Source organism: Malus sylvestris, chromosome 16 (genome assembly GCF_916048215.2).
Source record: "Malus sylvestris chromosome 16, drMalSylv7.2, whole genome shotgun sequence".
NCBI lineage: Eukaryota > Viridiplantae > Streptophyta > Magnoliopsida > Rosales > Rosaceae > Malus > Malus sylvestris.
In genome coordinates, this window is record NC_062275.1 from 6,987,017 (window position 1) to 7,001,667 (window position 14,651).

General features: G+C 34.6%; 1 long non-coding RNA gene across 4 annotated transcripts; it reads left to right on the forward strand.

Annotated features, from left to right (window-relative positions):
- The first annotated feature begins 9,567 nt into the window (after positions 1-9,567).
- On the forward strand, positions 9,568-13,325 carry LOC126607530 (uncharacterized). 4 transcript variants are annotated; one of them, XR_007617652.1, is made up of 10 exons: positions 9,568-9,833; positions 10,017-10,099; positions 10,222-10,282; positions 10,457-10,486; positions 10,586-10,639; positions 10,752-10,835; positions 11,919-11,978; positions 12,097-12,201; positions 12,988-13,190; positions 13,284-13,325. It is a non-coding gene; the product is annotated as an uncharacterized LOC126607530 (long non-coding RNA). The 4 variants fall into 4 exon arrangements; XR_007617651.1 differs by lacking the exon at positions 11,919-11,978 and having other exon boundaries at positions 9,572-9,833; positions 10,749-10,835; XR_007617650.1 differs by lacking the exon at positions 11,919-11,978 and having other exon boundaries at positions 9,573-9,833.
- The last annotated feature ends 1,326 nt before the right edge of the window (positions 13,326-14,651 follow it).

Here is a 14,651-nt window from a genome sequence, read left to right on the forward strand (position 1 = left end):
AATTGTTTTAATAGAGATTAAAATGTATATTGATATGTGATGAGACCTAAAACCCTCAACCAAACCATTATTAAGTTGATAAGCGGAGAGTGCTTTGAACACTCTTTCGTGGCCTTCCACCGTGGTAGGCTTCAATCGTTTGTGACTCATACACCGTATTCGTCCAGTTCTGGGGTTGCAAAGTATGTGCTTACATTCAGGATAAGCCTATAAACATATGATGAAGTGAAAGGTAGGCAACGAGTGTGGCCAATATGGAGTTCTTCTGAGGCCATTCTTGAACCCCTACTTGAACTAGCATGGTGGGAATGACTTAACTAAGTGCAATGGTGCCAATATGGAGTTCTTCTGAGGCATCATTCTCTAGAGGCCAAACGAGATGGGTACTTGCATAGGTTGCAAATGAGTAAGCGTACTCTCTCATTATTATTGTTGCTAGCCAATATGGAGTTCTTCTGAGGTGGGCTTGGTAATAGTGAGCCTCCCATAACCTACTAAGAGTTTCATCCAAAACTCTCGAATTCCAATGAGGGATATGGAATTTGCCAAAAATAGTGGGTGGTGCTATTTGATTTAAAGACCCGAATCAAATGGCTTAAAATCAATCAATTTATATTCGTTATGTATTTGTTTACCAATATATTTGCAAACGCTATCCAACACTTGACAAAACCGAATGTTTTAGTTTCAGGACTTAGGTACCACAATCCCAAAGAATGTCTTAAAAGGATTGCATATGTATCTAAGTAGTCTCATCCTCACAATCTTACTATTGATAATGTATCATTAGAAGAATATGTTAGAAAAGGTCTATCATGAAGAGGACAACACAAACAACCAATGCTTAATCCTTTGTTAAATGAACAAAGGAACTTACGAAGATTAGCAAAATGACAAGGACACTTTTAGTGTTATTATTTTTTCACTTACAAATCGTTGTATGAAGAAATAATAGTTGCTTTGAACAACCCTTAGTCAATGCAAACACTAGTGCTTGTTTCTTTGTTAAATGAACAAAGAACTTGAGAAGAAAGCACAAAGGCATGAACACTTTATGTGCCATGTTTCTTCACTTACAATTTGTTGTGTGAAGAAATAAGAGTTGCCTTGTACAACTCTTTAAGGTTTGTAATTATGTTTAGAACATAATGGTTGGTTGACAAAAATAGTCCATTAACATGGACTTATGATGATTTTGAATCATAGAATGTTGAAGTGATAAACCACTTAACGAGACGGAAACTAGGCAAGGACTTCACCTTTGTGTCCCTATCCTAATGGTTCACTAAGTTTATTGTAAACTATGTAGTGAACAATAAACCACATGCTCTCCAAAATTGTTTGATGTGTATAACACAATTGAAAAAGGTTTCAAGAGAGATAGTGGGAGTTTAGGGACCATGACTAATGTAGTCAAAGGTGAAAGTCAAATAAAGAAGATAAATAACTCCAAGGGAACAAACTTTCTTTATGAAAGGATGGACATTGGAAGGGGTATTTGCAAGAAATGTCTTGCAAGTGTCAAGAACACACCTTTCGAAGGTGTTGAAAAATGTTCTTGAAAAGTTCAAAACAGTTGGTTCTTCTACTTGAATGCTTGATTCTGTATTAGTAACTATGTTTTACAATCGTTGTAAAAGAGTGACTAATAAGAAGTAGAAGATATATGAGTGAAGAAAAGGTGCTTCACATTCGGAAACGTGAATCAAATGTAGATCTCTGCGAAAGTAGATGGTACTTACTTCCTCATATGAACTACCAAAGAAATTGGAAAAACATAGATTGTCTTTATATTCCAATTTTAAGGAACTAAATTCCGTCACTATGTGAAATGGATAAATGTTTTGTTTGACAAAACAATGTTCTTTATTAATCAATGATTGGATTATGGTAATCTAATTAATTGTCTCTATAGTAGAGATAATATGGTAGTGTTAACTGTTTAGAAAATAATGATGCTTAAAACCCAAAAGGTTGCAAGGTAGTGACTAATCCCAACTAAAGTTGTGATACCTCTAAAAACATAAATTACGAGTTGGTCATAGATGGACGCTTTGGATCGTTAGATCCGGATCCTATACCCTCTTGTTAAAATTGTATGGAGGCGAAATGTTCGAATCTTTATTCTTTTGGAAAGAAGAAAGAATCACAAAGTTGTTGAGATTAATTCACTTAAATGTTAGTGGCACTTGTCCACAAACATAATATTACTCATGTTGAATAACATTCACCGAAGATCACTCTCGGTTGGACTATAGTTTATTTTGAATAAACACAAGTACGAATACTTTGTAAAATGTTTCAAAGAATTCAAGTAATGTAAGTTGATGAGTAAGACATCTAAAGTATTTACCTCCTTAGATTTGATCCAAGGAAAGGTAACACTTTAGATAAGTTTCCTTGAAAGATATCAAGGAAAATAGCATCATAAGATAATGTATTTCTCCATTAGGAGAAGAACGAACTTGAATAAGATTTAGTTCGTTAAATGTTATCTATTACCCATATATAGGATATATACTTCTAAAACAATATGATTGTCAATGAGAAGATCTTCCAATATTTTCATGACTCCATAAGATGTAGTTGGAAAAGAAAGACAAATCTTAAGCATGTTAAAGATTTGGGGTTGTGTGCTAATAAGCAATATTTGTTTGATAACAATCTTGTAGGATATCCTTAAAATAACTTTTGGATATCGCTTCTATAAACCAACTAACAAATGTTGTTTTGTTGGGTAGTTCATTGTAATTCTACAATGTGATTTGCCTAAAAGCAAATGAACGAGAGATAGAACTCAAAGAATGGGTTCTTTGAGAGACAAGATAGTAATCAACAAATATAACAACCTAGTTCCTATACCACAAGCTCCAAGGTAGTCGATAAGAATGAAAATCCTTATGACTACATTGAGTGCATATACGATATATACTCAAGGAAATGGTAAAGTACCATTTGACTCGAAATAATGAAACCTTCATAGCTAATTGGTAGCTTAAGGTAACTACAATCAAAGAGAATGGTTGACTTTGAAGAAACCATCTTTGAGATAGGCTTGGTTTCAATTAATTCGAAGATTGCTAGCTACAACTAAAATGGTGATTCAATGTTTTGACATAATATGGGTTTCCGAAACCATTATTAAGATAGTCTTGATAATATATGTCCAAAACTATAAATCACAAGACATGTAAGTTGTAGAGATCCATCCATCATGGATCTTAGCAAGTTAGTGGGAGCTATTTGCATTTTATGAGGAAAAAGGATCAAATCGTTTGATTTCTCATCAAGATGTAAATGAATCTTTTGTTTACGAGTTTTACAAAAGATTAGTGGGAGTTAATCATGTTCCTAAAATTTAAGTATATATGATATATTAATTTTGGAAATGAAAAGAATACTTCTTCGTTAAAGTTATGACTTTAATACATTATATGAAGATAGAATGTATATGGGAGATATAGTCTAAATACATGGGATGGAAATCTATAATGATATATTTCATGATATAATTGGATTATATCAATCCCTAATAATAGACAATGGATGCTAGGAAGTTTCTCATATGATGATAAACTTCAATAAGAAGGACGATTCTAGTGAGACTAGCAAGTTGCCCTTCTCAAAGGGAATGTACCCTTTGACTCCCAAAGAAATAATGTGTAAATTGAATCCTTTATGCATACGCAGAAAGGTGATTTATGTATTTCATATTGTATGAAAAACATTGATATGAGTTGTACCTAGAACGGTACAAGACGATATCAGTGCAAGCCCAGGATCAGAACCATGGCAACTGTCAAGTGAGTCCTTAAGAAATACTAAAGGATAAATTCCTCAAAGGTCGAGGAAGAATTAGAGTAACGTAATGGAAGCGTAAATGTATTAGATTATGAATCTAATCCATCATTAGATGTTTTTTCATTGTGAATGAAGAGATAAACAGATATCTCTTTATTATGACTAAAGAGATATTTGGATGGAAACATTAAAGTAATGACTTTAGTGTGTTCCATTATGAATGCAAGATATATTGCCATATAGAAGTTTACAACAATGTTGTTTGGATAGGAAAGTTCATTTATGAACTCTCTATTCGGTTCCAACCAGAAAGTGTATGACACTAATGGGGCGATAGCTCAAGCCTGGGAATCAAGGTCTCATCAAGGTCCAAACACAAATGAGAGACTGAACCACATGATTGAGAATCATGTATAATGGTGACGTCGTTATTCTCAAGGTTGCTTCTATGGATAACATATAGATATCCATTGTCTAGGCCTACTACTCAGCCATTTATGAAATGACTACATAAGAGGTATCATCACTGATGATCAAGCTGATTGGCTCTAGTGCAAGTGGGAGATTGTTGGAAATGTGCCCTAAAGCCAATCATATGATGATACTTTACGGACATTTCACATGTTAAACTAATCTAGTTTTACATATAAAGGGCAAAGATTATTGTTTGAGCCGTCTCATATAAATGTTATATGCTTAAACGATAAAGTCCAAGGAATATGTGATTGGGAGAATGTAATCTAATGAAGTTAGATTCATGAGACCATTCTTTCGTAGACACATCCTAAATGTTCCTGATCATAGGATTGTCAATTGGGCATTGACAGTCCGTAAAGATCGGTACGTACTATGTCTTCTCTCAGGGAGAGTGATTAGTCTCAAGTCATTGGTGTGTGTGACATCAAGACAAGTACGTAGGTGCTCAATAGAGAATGAGTACACTGAACGTGATCAACGAAGAGTTCTCATATTCCATGTCACATAAGAACTCATGGTTGGGATAATGCAAAGTAGTCCTTTGACCTGAGGCATCACAGTTGTCTTGTGGTTAAGTCCTTGATCTTTGATTATGTCAAAGTCACCCCCTCGGGGTGTCCACGGCATCGTTGGGGTTAAGCCACTTAGCTATGGAGACAAGTGAATGCGCAACAAGGGATCTCTAACCTTCAAACAGTTGAGGGAGAATACTCTATGATATGATTTGGAATCTCTGGCCAGAGTATGAATGAGATTAGGGAATGCGTTCCAAATCACATTCAAGGAAATCATATAAGCAAACGATTTACATTGGATAGTAGACATGAGTAAATAAACTATCATACCAAACAATGTGGTCAAGAGTATTAGATTAGAGAAGGACCGTATTGCATTTGTAATCCCGAACTGAATAGGTTCTCCACCTCTTCTGATTAGCTTGGGTAACCATGATATGCTGCTAGGTGTCACTCATGGTTTGTGGAAGCCCTAAACGTGTGTAATCACTAAAGGGAGAATTGAAAATAGTTTCAATTCACAATCGATGTAAAATGGTTTTAATCGCCCACTACCTCGCTAAAAGGAACCTAATGGATCGCACACCGTAAAAGGTAGAGATTGGAGATTAAACGGAAATGAGTAAGAATGATTAAATGGTTTAATCATTTATTTATGGCAAGGATTAATTAATATGTTAATTAATCAAACGAATAAGTTCGTTAAAGACTTCGGGATAGTTTTGGACCTTAAGGCCCAATGGGCTTCGAACGTCAAGCCCATTAACTTAAGTTGTATGACAATTTAATGAATGAAGATTCATTAAAGCCCAAAAGCCCAAAATCCCCTAAATGGCCGGCCATGATGAAATGAATTAGGGTTTTGGTTGTTTAGGTCACTTAAAGAAGTGACTATATAAATGATTTTATAGCCAAATATTCATTAAGTGATTAAGGGTTTATTTTGGGGGAAAATTGGTGAGAATTGTCTCTCCATTTTCTCTCTAAAGAGGCCAACACCTTGGAGGGTACATCTAGCAATCCTACTACTCCAAGGTCACTCATTTCTTCTACAATCAAACCTTGGTGAAGAGACTTAGAGGTTCCCTATTTTGGGAACTTGGAGAAACCTAATTTTCCATCCAAATCCATGGATCTAAGAAGCAAGGAATGAAGGCCCTATCTCTTTGGGTGATTAGCCTTTGCTTATGCAAAGAGGAATCTACAAAGGTAATAATTTCAACTCACTTTGTTTTGAGTTGATTATTGGTTCACCAATCTACTAGGCTTTGAATTTCATGGTAATGTTTTGTTTTGAGTACATGCAAGCATGATTCCGCCTTTAATTGTTAATTGCATGTCATATGATGTTGCTCAAATGAACATGTTTTTCAAAATAAATCATTCAGGTGTTTGGGGGCAATTTTGGGCTAAAATTTTAGCTTTTAGCCCAGGGTTGGAGTTAGTCTAAAACTCCATTTTGATTTTTGATATCACTTTGTTCACTGTAACTCAACATTCGTCTTATTTCCTGAAACTCAAAATTCGTCCACTTTGACATGTTGATTCTCTCTTTTCTCTAAAACTTGTAAGTTGCATCCGAAAACATATATGAGACCCAACGCCCAATAAGACTATGCCATAAATGCAATAGATTTGATTATAAAATATTTATTATGTGTTAACATTTAACAATCAGCGATTATTAAATTTATAAGAAATTGAAGAGAAGAAAAAAAAATTGATTAGTCTGGCACACCCAAATCAAATCACATAAGAAATTAATAGAGCTAAGGCAATGTGTGGTGAATTTTGAGTTTTAAAAGATGGATTTCAAGTTTCAGAGACCAAAATGGGATCAAAATCAGGAATTCAAATGACACCTCCCCTCACTAGTCCAATTCCTCTAAAATCAAGAATTCCTCGTGTGGACCCACTCATCCAATTATCAATAACCACATCATTTTGTTTAAAAATTTGCAAACTAAATGATGTGTTACTAATAACAAATAAGCATGTTAATCAACCGCAATAATCCAATTATCAATAACCGCATCATTTGATTTACAAAATTTAATTTCCCTAACATTACTCTTTTAGTAAACACGAATAACCCGTAATCGAAATCACACTTCGACTTTTTATTTTGTTTTCGAACACGGAAACACGTCATCAATGATAAAGGTGGGTAGAGTTAGGACCAGATTATATACCTATACTAAAAGTCGGTGGGAAAAACATTGTTCATTAACAGTGCCCTGCTGGTTATGCCCCTAATCTAACGCACAGTTTTTTGGCTTCTTCAAGATGCTACATGAATTGGCGATTTTACCCATGCCACATGCGTTTTGGGGTTTTCCGCACGTGCTCTCCCCGTGTGCGTCGTTTTTGGTGGGGAAGATGCTCGAAGGCTTTTCCATTTTCTTCCGTTGCTTTTCCTTTTTCTTCCTCTCTGTTTATGTAACAACCCGTACCGATTTTATCATAATGAAGGGGGCATTTTCGTGAAATTTCACCTTGGGCTAGATCTTTTTCTTTTAAAATTGGTTTTTAGGTCTTAATTGGTAAGCCTAAGGGCTGGTTTGGTATTACTGTGCTTTGAAAAAAAACTGATTCTGCTGTACTATGAGAATAAGCTCATTTTTTCTACTTCATATTTTCAGTTTTTTTTTTCCATCCAAAACTGTGAAAATAAGCTGTTTTTAAGCGTTTACCAAACACCTTTTTGAGCTCAGCTTTTTTTATACCCACTTTTTATAAAAGCACCTCAGTACCAAACCAGTACTAAAGGGCCCATCCCCTGATTTGTGTCCCTCGGTCTCTCTCTTTCTTCTCCATCACTCTCCCTTATCTCTCCCTCTTGACTCCCTGTAACTCTCTCCTTCCCTCTTCCCCGAAAACACACATACGCACACAACAACCATCACCATCACACCTGGACAGTGATCTTGAAAACCCAAAGCTAAGGGAATGCTCTACCGTGGCAGTCACGATGCTTAATCCCCCGACGAACTCCTATGACTTTCGAGGAGTTTTCGATGTAGGTAAGCTTCGAGACTCTTTTGATCTTCCTTCCTCATAGTCTACATTACTTGCTTAGTGATTAAAATGGCTTTGGTGAAGGTTTTAGCACGAAAAACAACTCGAGGGGCATTTTCCAAAAATCTAGAAATTCCAGGCCGTGGTCATTTGGGCATTTTTCAAGCCATTTTTTAGCCAACTTCAGCCACCCCTCAGTCTCCACTTGGTATGAATCTCTTCTCCACATTCCTAACTACATTTTTGCTTTTGAATCACTCAATTTGGTTAAGTAACGAAGAAGTTACGAAGTTTTGAAAATTCCCCAAACTTTCAGCCAAAAACCCCGTTTTCCAACAACCACCGCCCCCTTTCAAGGCGTTTTCCGGCCAAACCATGGTTAGTTAGCTGGCCTGCAGAGTATCAATCTCTTCACCTCGTCGAGTACTACAACTTTCATGTTTAGATCACTTGATTTGGATGAGTAACCAAGAAGTTATGAGCATTTAAAATGATACCCAGAAACCGACCAATTTATAAGCCTGAAAACGGGTCAACCTGACCCAAGTCCTTTGAAACTAGCCCAAAACCCACGGGTCTCCAGCCCAACTCGTGACCTTTTTAAGCCCAAACCCAACTATTTACCCTAGGCCATTTTATCAACCCAATTCCCTAACACATTAACCTAGAAACCCAAAACCCTTTAAGCCTTAACCTAGCCCAACCCTTTTAAAAACCTAACCCAAACCCTTTTAACCTAGGGCCTTAACCACTAAACTCTTTAATCTTTCAAACCCTAAACCTTAACCGGCTCAAACCCTTTTATGGGGAATATTCCGTTGGAGAATATTCCATTAAGGAATATTCTGTTAGGAAATATTCTCTAGAATATTCTTTCTGTTGACTTTTACGAAATTTACCGGGGACCTTTCTTAGGGTAATTCGACGTCTTGAATCTGTTTTTGACGTCTGTTTTCCCAAATGCAATTGTTATAATATAATTTTATTAATTAGACCCTTTATGTGCTTAAGGGCAATTATTTATGGTGATTCCGTGTTCACTAGTTTGCTTGGCTCTTTGGCGGCTAAATATCTGTGAGCGGACCCCTTCTAAAAATGCATGTTTTAACAGTAGAAATGCACACACGATTTAATGATTACGTTTTATGAGATAACATGCTTATTGAGGCTAGTTTGAATTATTACTATTTTTCTTATAACCCATGTTCTTTATAGGATATTTGATGGATGATGATATAATATTTAGAACATATTTCGAACACTTCTTTATAGTATAGATGATGGATGACTTTATACTATGAAGTTTCCTTTCAAATAAATGTATGTTCAATGGTTTTGTACTTACCTAGTGGTCCCTATTCTGCTACTGGGCGAGGGATAGATTCCGTCCCGGGCGACGGTTATGGTGTTGGCATAGGGCCTGAAGGGTTTTTCCTTTGTCAATTAGCCCCGGGACGGGGAGTTGACACGGAGCCTGGGGGTGATCTTCCCCTGACAATTTGGGAAATATCGAGATCGGGACGTGTCTGTTTTTCCCTTGATTTTTTATATTTTTTTTAGTGTTTGCTGTGCCACAAACCATGTGGCCTAATATAACTCCCATTTTTTAAATAATTTGTTTGTCCCGTCATTAATTTTTTAATTATTATTTTTTCCCTCTCTGTCCCAAATGTTGTTGCTTGGCCTTTGATTGTTTTAATTTTCGGTTATACTCTGCTTGTTGGACCTTTGTCTTCCACGTGTTGATCATCGTAGGGGGTTCTGTTTAGAGGCTGGTTGTTTTTTTTTGGTTTTGCTATGATTTTTCAGCTTCTGTTGATCATCGGGAACTATTTTATTCAGAGGCCTTAATGCTTTTTCTTTTGTTTTATCGCTTTCTCTCCTCAATTTTTCCTTTTGTTTTTCCGCTTCTTTCTTTCGCGCTTTTCTCTTTCGTTTTCAGTTTGTTGTGTTCGTCTTCTCACCTTTGCTCCTGCGCTTCGCACGCCGATTTCTTCACGTCTGAAGTCTTGCCGTTTTGAGGTTAATTCTGTGTTTTTTCGTGTACCAGTTTTTGCTGCATTTGTGTTTAGAATTAGGTCTTCTTTTTTTTAAATTTGGGTTTAACGATTTTGAGGGTTTAGAGTTTATTGTTTCCTCTGAATTTTGTAGGGGTGAGAGTTATAAAATACTGAGTTCTGTTTTTGTGTTGGGATTCTATCGAAGGGGATGAAAACACAATCTCCCAAGAAGGAACCTACTAGCCTCAGATTGGATGATAAACGTGAAGGAATCACGCTGACCAAACCGTGAGCATCAAAGATTGATTATTTTTTTTGTTCTTCAGTATGAAAAATAAAAATAAAAATAAAAAACTTTCAATATTTTAAATTTTTTCTAATTTTCTGTTCATGGGTTTTTTTTTTTCCAGGAATTCAACAATCCCAGAGGTTGATAACCACCGAGAAGAAAAGTTCTAGATAGATCTGATGGTGAGCTTCCTCAAATTCATTTTTTTTCCTTCATATTTTTCCCTTTTTAAAGGATAAATTAGTAATATTGGAATTTTTTGGCTGTTGATGCCTATATAAAGGAATTTTGATCTGCAGCTTGATTTGGAGAAGATTGATTTTATGAATTTTTACTGTTTGTTTTGTTAATTGCAGATTTATAGTGTTTGATTGATTTCGGTGAGGGTGAGTTGTTAAGTTTTCCTTTATTTGTGCATGATATTTTATGAATGATTGCATGCTCTATATCTAATTTCACTAACTCTTTGGGTGTATTTTTCATAGTGGTTGTTCATCTGTTTTTTCTGTTATCAGTGCTTACCACCTGTTTGAGAAAAGGTATTAAATTGGCCTTTTTTTAGATTATTGATATGTTTGAATGTTTTTTGGTTTGTCATGTGTGTAAGAATGTGAAATAAACTATCTAAGGTAGTCAATTTCAATATAGCAGTAGCAGCTACAGGAACTACAACAGTAGCAGCTGCAGGGATTCTAGATGGATGAAGAGGAGTGGGGTTATATTGAAGCCAGACCCGTAAGCAATTTACTCATATATACTGTATATATTGTATGGAATAAGAGATGTTAATTTTCATAGAATTTTTGTTCATTTTTTGTTTTGGTATTGTATTTACACAAAAGCGCATATGTTCTGCTGTTCAAGCCATATGGCCAACCACTCTCTAGCATCAAAGTGGACCAGTGAGTATTACCAAACTATATCAAATCAAATAATATGAACAACTCATCTTCTTTTCAACGTATTTTTTCGACATTTTTTTCATGTATCAATGATTATTGTTCCAAAATTTGCACCCAAGAAGCTAAATATGTTACAAAAACAGATCTTTTATGTGTTGTAAGTTCAGCAAATACTTCAAACTCAGTTTTCTCTTTTGGGGTTTTATTAATTTTTATGAATTTAAATTTCTTTTGATCTTTTATTTGCAGTCGCTCTCAAACTTTCAACCCTAAAAGCCATTAAATAAGGAAAGCTAAAACTAGGACTTAAGAGGTAATTAGAATTAAACTACCCAATTTTTAATCAATAACTAATTTTTCTAATGAAAAATACCATCATGCATATATTGGTTATAGAGGCTCTTTTCTATTTATTTTTTATTTCGTGGATTGTAAACACTAGAAAGCTAAGCCTCTGACAAAAGCTTCCCTGAGACACATTTTTGAGAAGGTAAAAAGAGAGGGATACTTTAAGTTCTGTTTCTTTTGTGAGTTCTTTTAAAATTTAAGGTTGTGTGAATTGCAAATGTCAATAATCATGCGGAATCATGAAGCAGTGCTCATCTAATTGTGGAATTTAGAATCTAATCTTGAGGTTGTAATTATGACAGTTAAAGTGAAACAAATGTGGTCCAACATTGATCCAAAACATGACTTGCTGGTTTACCACTTTTGTAATTTCGATACTCTTGCAAAGAATTTCTCTGAGATTTTTATAGTGCTTTCTTTGATTTGGTGGGTAAGATAAAGGAAGAGTATTTTCCTTGTTACCAACAGTTCAACATAGTAACTAATACTATGCATATATTCGCCAGCGAAAATACTTTCCATTTTTAACTTATCCTTGGGTAGGAAATTTTGATGAATTTATGTTCAGGCGATTGGAGCTGAATATGGAGAAGGTTTTAAGAGTTTTGGACATGCTGGACCTCTCAAGGTTGATGTGGTGTAATTTGTGGAGTTATATGTATGGTAGTGATTGTTTTATATGCTCTGTCGAAATTAATTTACTGATTATACTATGACTAACTACTGTTAATTTTTACTGTGAGTAGGATTTTTTGGAAGACAAACTGCAATAAGATTTTCTTAAACGAATACGATATGTCGTCAAACTGGATGAAGCTTATGGTCTTATATTCTCTTTTGACAATGTTGTGGTAAGTTTCTATACCACTCATTAGTTATGTGTTTCAGGTTCTCATGGCTAGAAATGAAAATGTAATGAACTGTGGAACATTGTATTTATGACATCTTACCGATCAAGAAAAAGATTTAAACGTGCAATTAGTAAAAGAGATCTAATTGCGTAACAGTTACTTTCTGGCAAGGGTTTTCTATTTTTCCGACGACTATTCTCATTTTTTTTTTAGAGTTGCATGTAATAATTTATGGTCAATGTGATCCCATATCTATTTAATTAATTATATTCTTAAATCATGTAGGAAGACTAGCAAGTAGCAATGATACTGCTTTCTAAATAGTTACTCTTCTTATCGCAAACTAAACCATTGAGATAATAACACTCCATGTAACATTCTTTCGAAGAAATCCATATGTCGATATTGGTAAGTATCGTTTTTCTATTTGTTCTTTATGATATATTTGTTCACATTGTGGTATTTTGACTAACATTTTGTTATTATAAAGGAATTAGGTTCATTTTTCAGAACTTGATATTTCCAATTTGGTGGATGTACTTTATTAAGACATTTGAACACAATTGACCATCTATGCATAGTTTTCAAATTATAGTTTCTGTTTTGGGATTTTTTTTATCAAACCTCTTGGGACTTCGTGGTAAAATTTAGTGTTCCTCTCTTTTGGCTGATAGAATTAGGCTCAAGCTTTATTGCCTTCAGATTATATGTAATCATGTTAGAAGTTAAATTGCAAAGACATATGATAAACTGTAATTAATATTGTGTTTGTTTTCTTTGGTTTAGATTTGAACTAAAAGAAACTAAGAAATGAATGATGCACATTCGCAGTGATATAGAACGCTTACATTGCAACTTCAGCTATACAACTTTTGCCATCCCAATTGATCGACGGGTATATAAGTTTCTGTTTACACCCTACCAAACAGTGTGTTCTCCTATTTTTCATCCAGCTTTTATTTAATATACATTTGAAATTGTTGAAAAAGGTAACCATACTATATTCTTATTTTCTTTATAGTATAATTCCATTGTCATATAAATTTATTTCTTGTGTTACAATTTTTTCTTTCCTTGCCTAGAGTGCTTTCTTATCAATCAACAGTATTGGAGAAAAACTTTGATGCTTTCTTATCAATCAACAGTATTGGAGAAAAACTTTGAGCCTTGCAGTAAACAACATTTGTCGTATTTTGTCATTCTAAATTAAGTAATAATACTTCTGCAATTTTTGGTGTCTGTTGCATAGATTTTCATATGTAAATGGTTTAAATCTTTCATGGCATAGACTTTACATCTTTGAAACATAAGCCTTCTTACCATTTTATTAATCCCGCAACAACGCACGGGTAGAACTTTCTAGTTGGTGTCTAAAATATGGTGCCGTGGATCTTTCCCACAGTAACGATACTAAATTTTCTATCTAACTCTACCATACTGCCATTTAAATTTGAATCTCCAAACTAATTTGTATTTCGCCAAAGAGCTACGATGCGTCATTTTGGCTGGTAATTTAAAGTTGTAACGACATCTAAAATTAGAATTGCCACATATTATTATGGTCTAATGATATTTTTCTCTTCTGGTAAGTAAGTGGTCTTATGTTCGATTTTTGCTAAATGTGAATTTGAACTATATTGCTAGTCTAGTGAGGTTTAACCCGCTTCATTTCCTTCTTGGTACAGATAATATCGTTTGTAAAAAAATAAAAAATAAAAAAATTCAGAATTTCGGCTGTAAATTAAGTATGCTTGGGCCACTTATTAGTGGGCAGATAACCCTATAATGTTTATTGGGCCCAATATCAAAGATATTTTTGTATGAAAATGTGTTACTAATCCAAATGTGTTGTGGTTGGCATTCAAGACTAAAATTTAACAATCACTTAGTACTATGGTCTAGTGTATTTCTCTTCATTTGTAAGTGAGGGGTTTTAAGTTCGATTCACGCCAAAGATGAATTTGAATCATTAGTGTTAATATCGTTTGTTCAACAAAAAAAAAATATTTAACAATAAGTCAGATTACTAAAGTTCAGTGGTAGACATGAATTCATTAATGTTAATATTCGTTTGTTCAACAAAAAAAATATTTATATATATATAACAAGAAGTCAGATTACTAAAGTTTAGTGGTAGACGTGAATAAATCGCTGTATACTCTCCCTTGTACTAAAAAAAACTGACGCTCCCTATGCTTGTTGACTAAAAGAAGAAAAAAGGGCGAGAATCTCTCATCTTTTGTAAGACGATACAAGTGAGCCATACCAAAGAGTTTTTATGTCAAAGACAGAACAAAGTCTCCTTATTAGATTTGTAATTTGTTTGTGATGGGTAAAACGGCCTCCAGCATTGAACATCAGGATATGGACGAGTTTCGGTCCCTGGTTTAAGATGAAAATCACTACTAATCTGCCAGAGTATATGATCGAAGCTCCGAGGTAATGAGAAT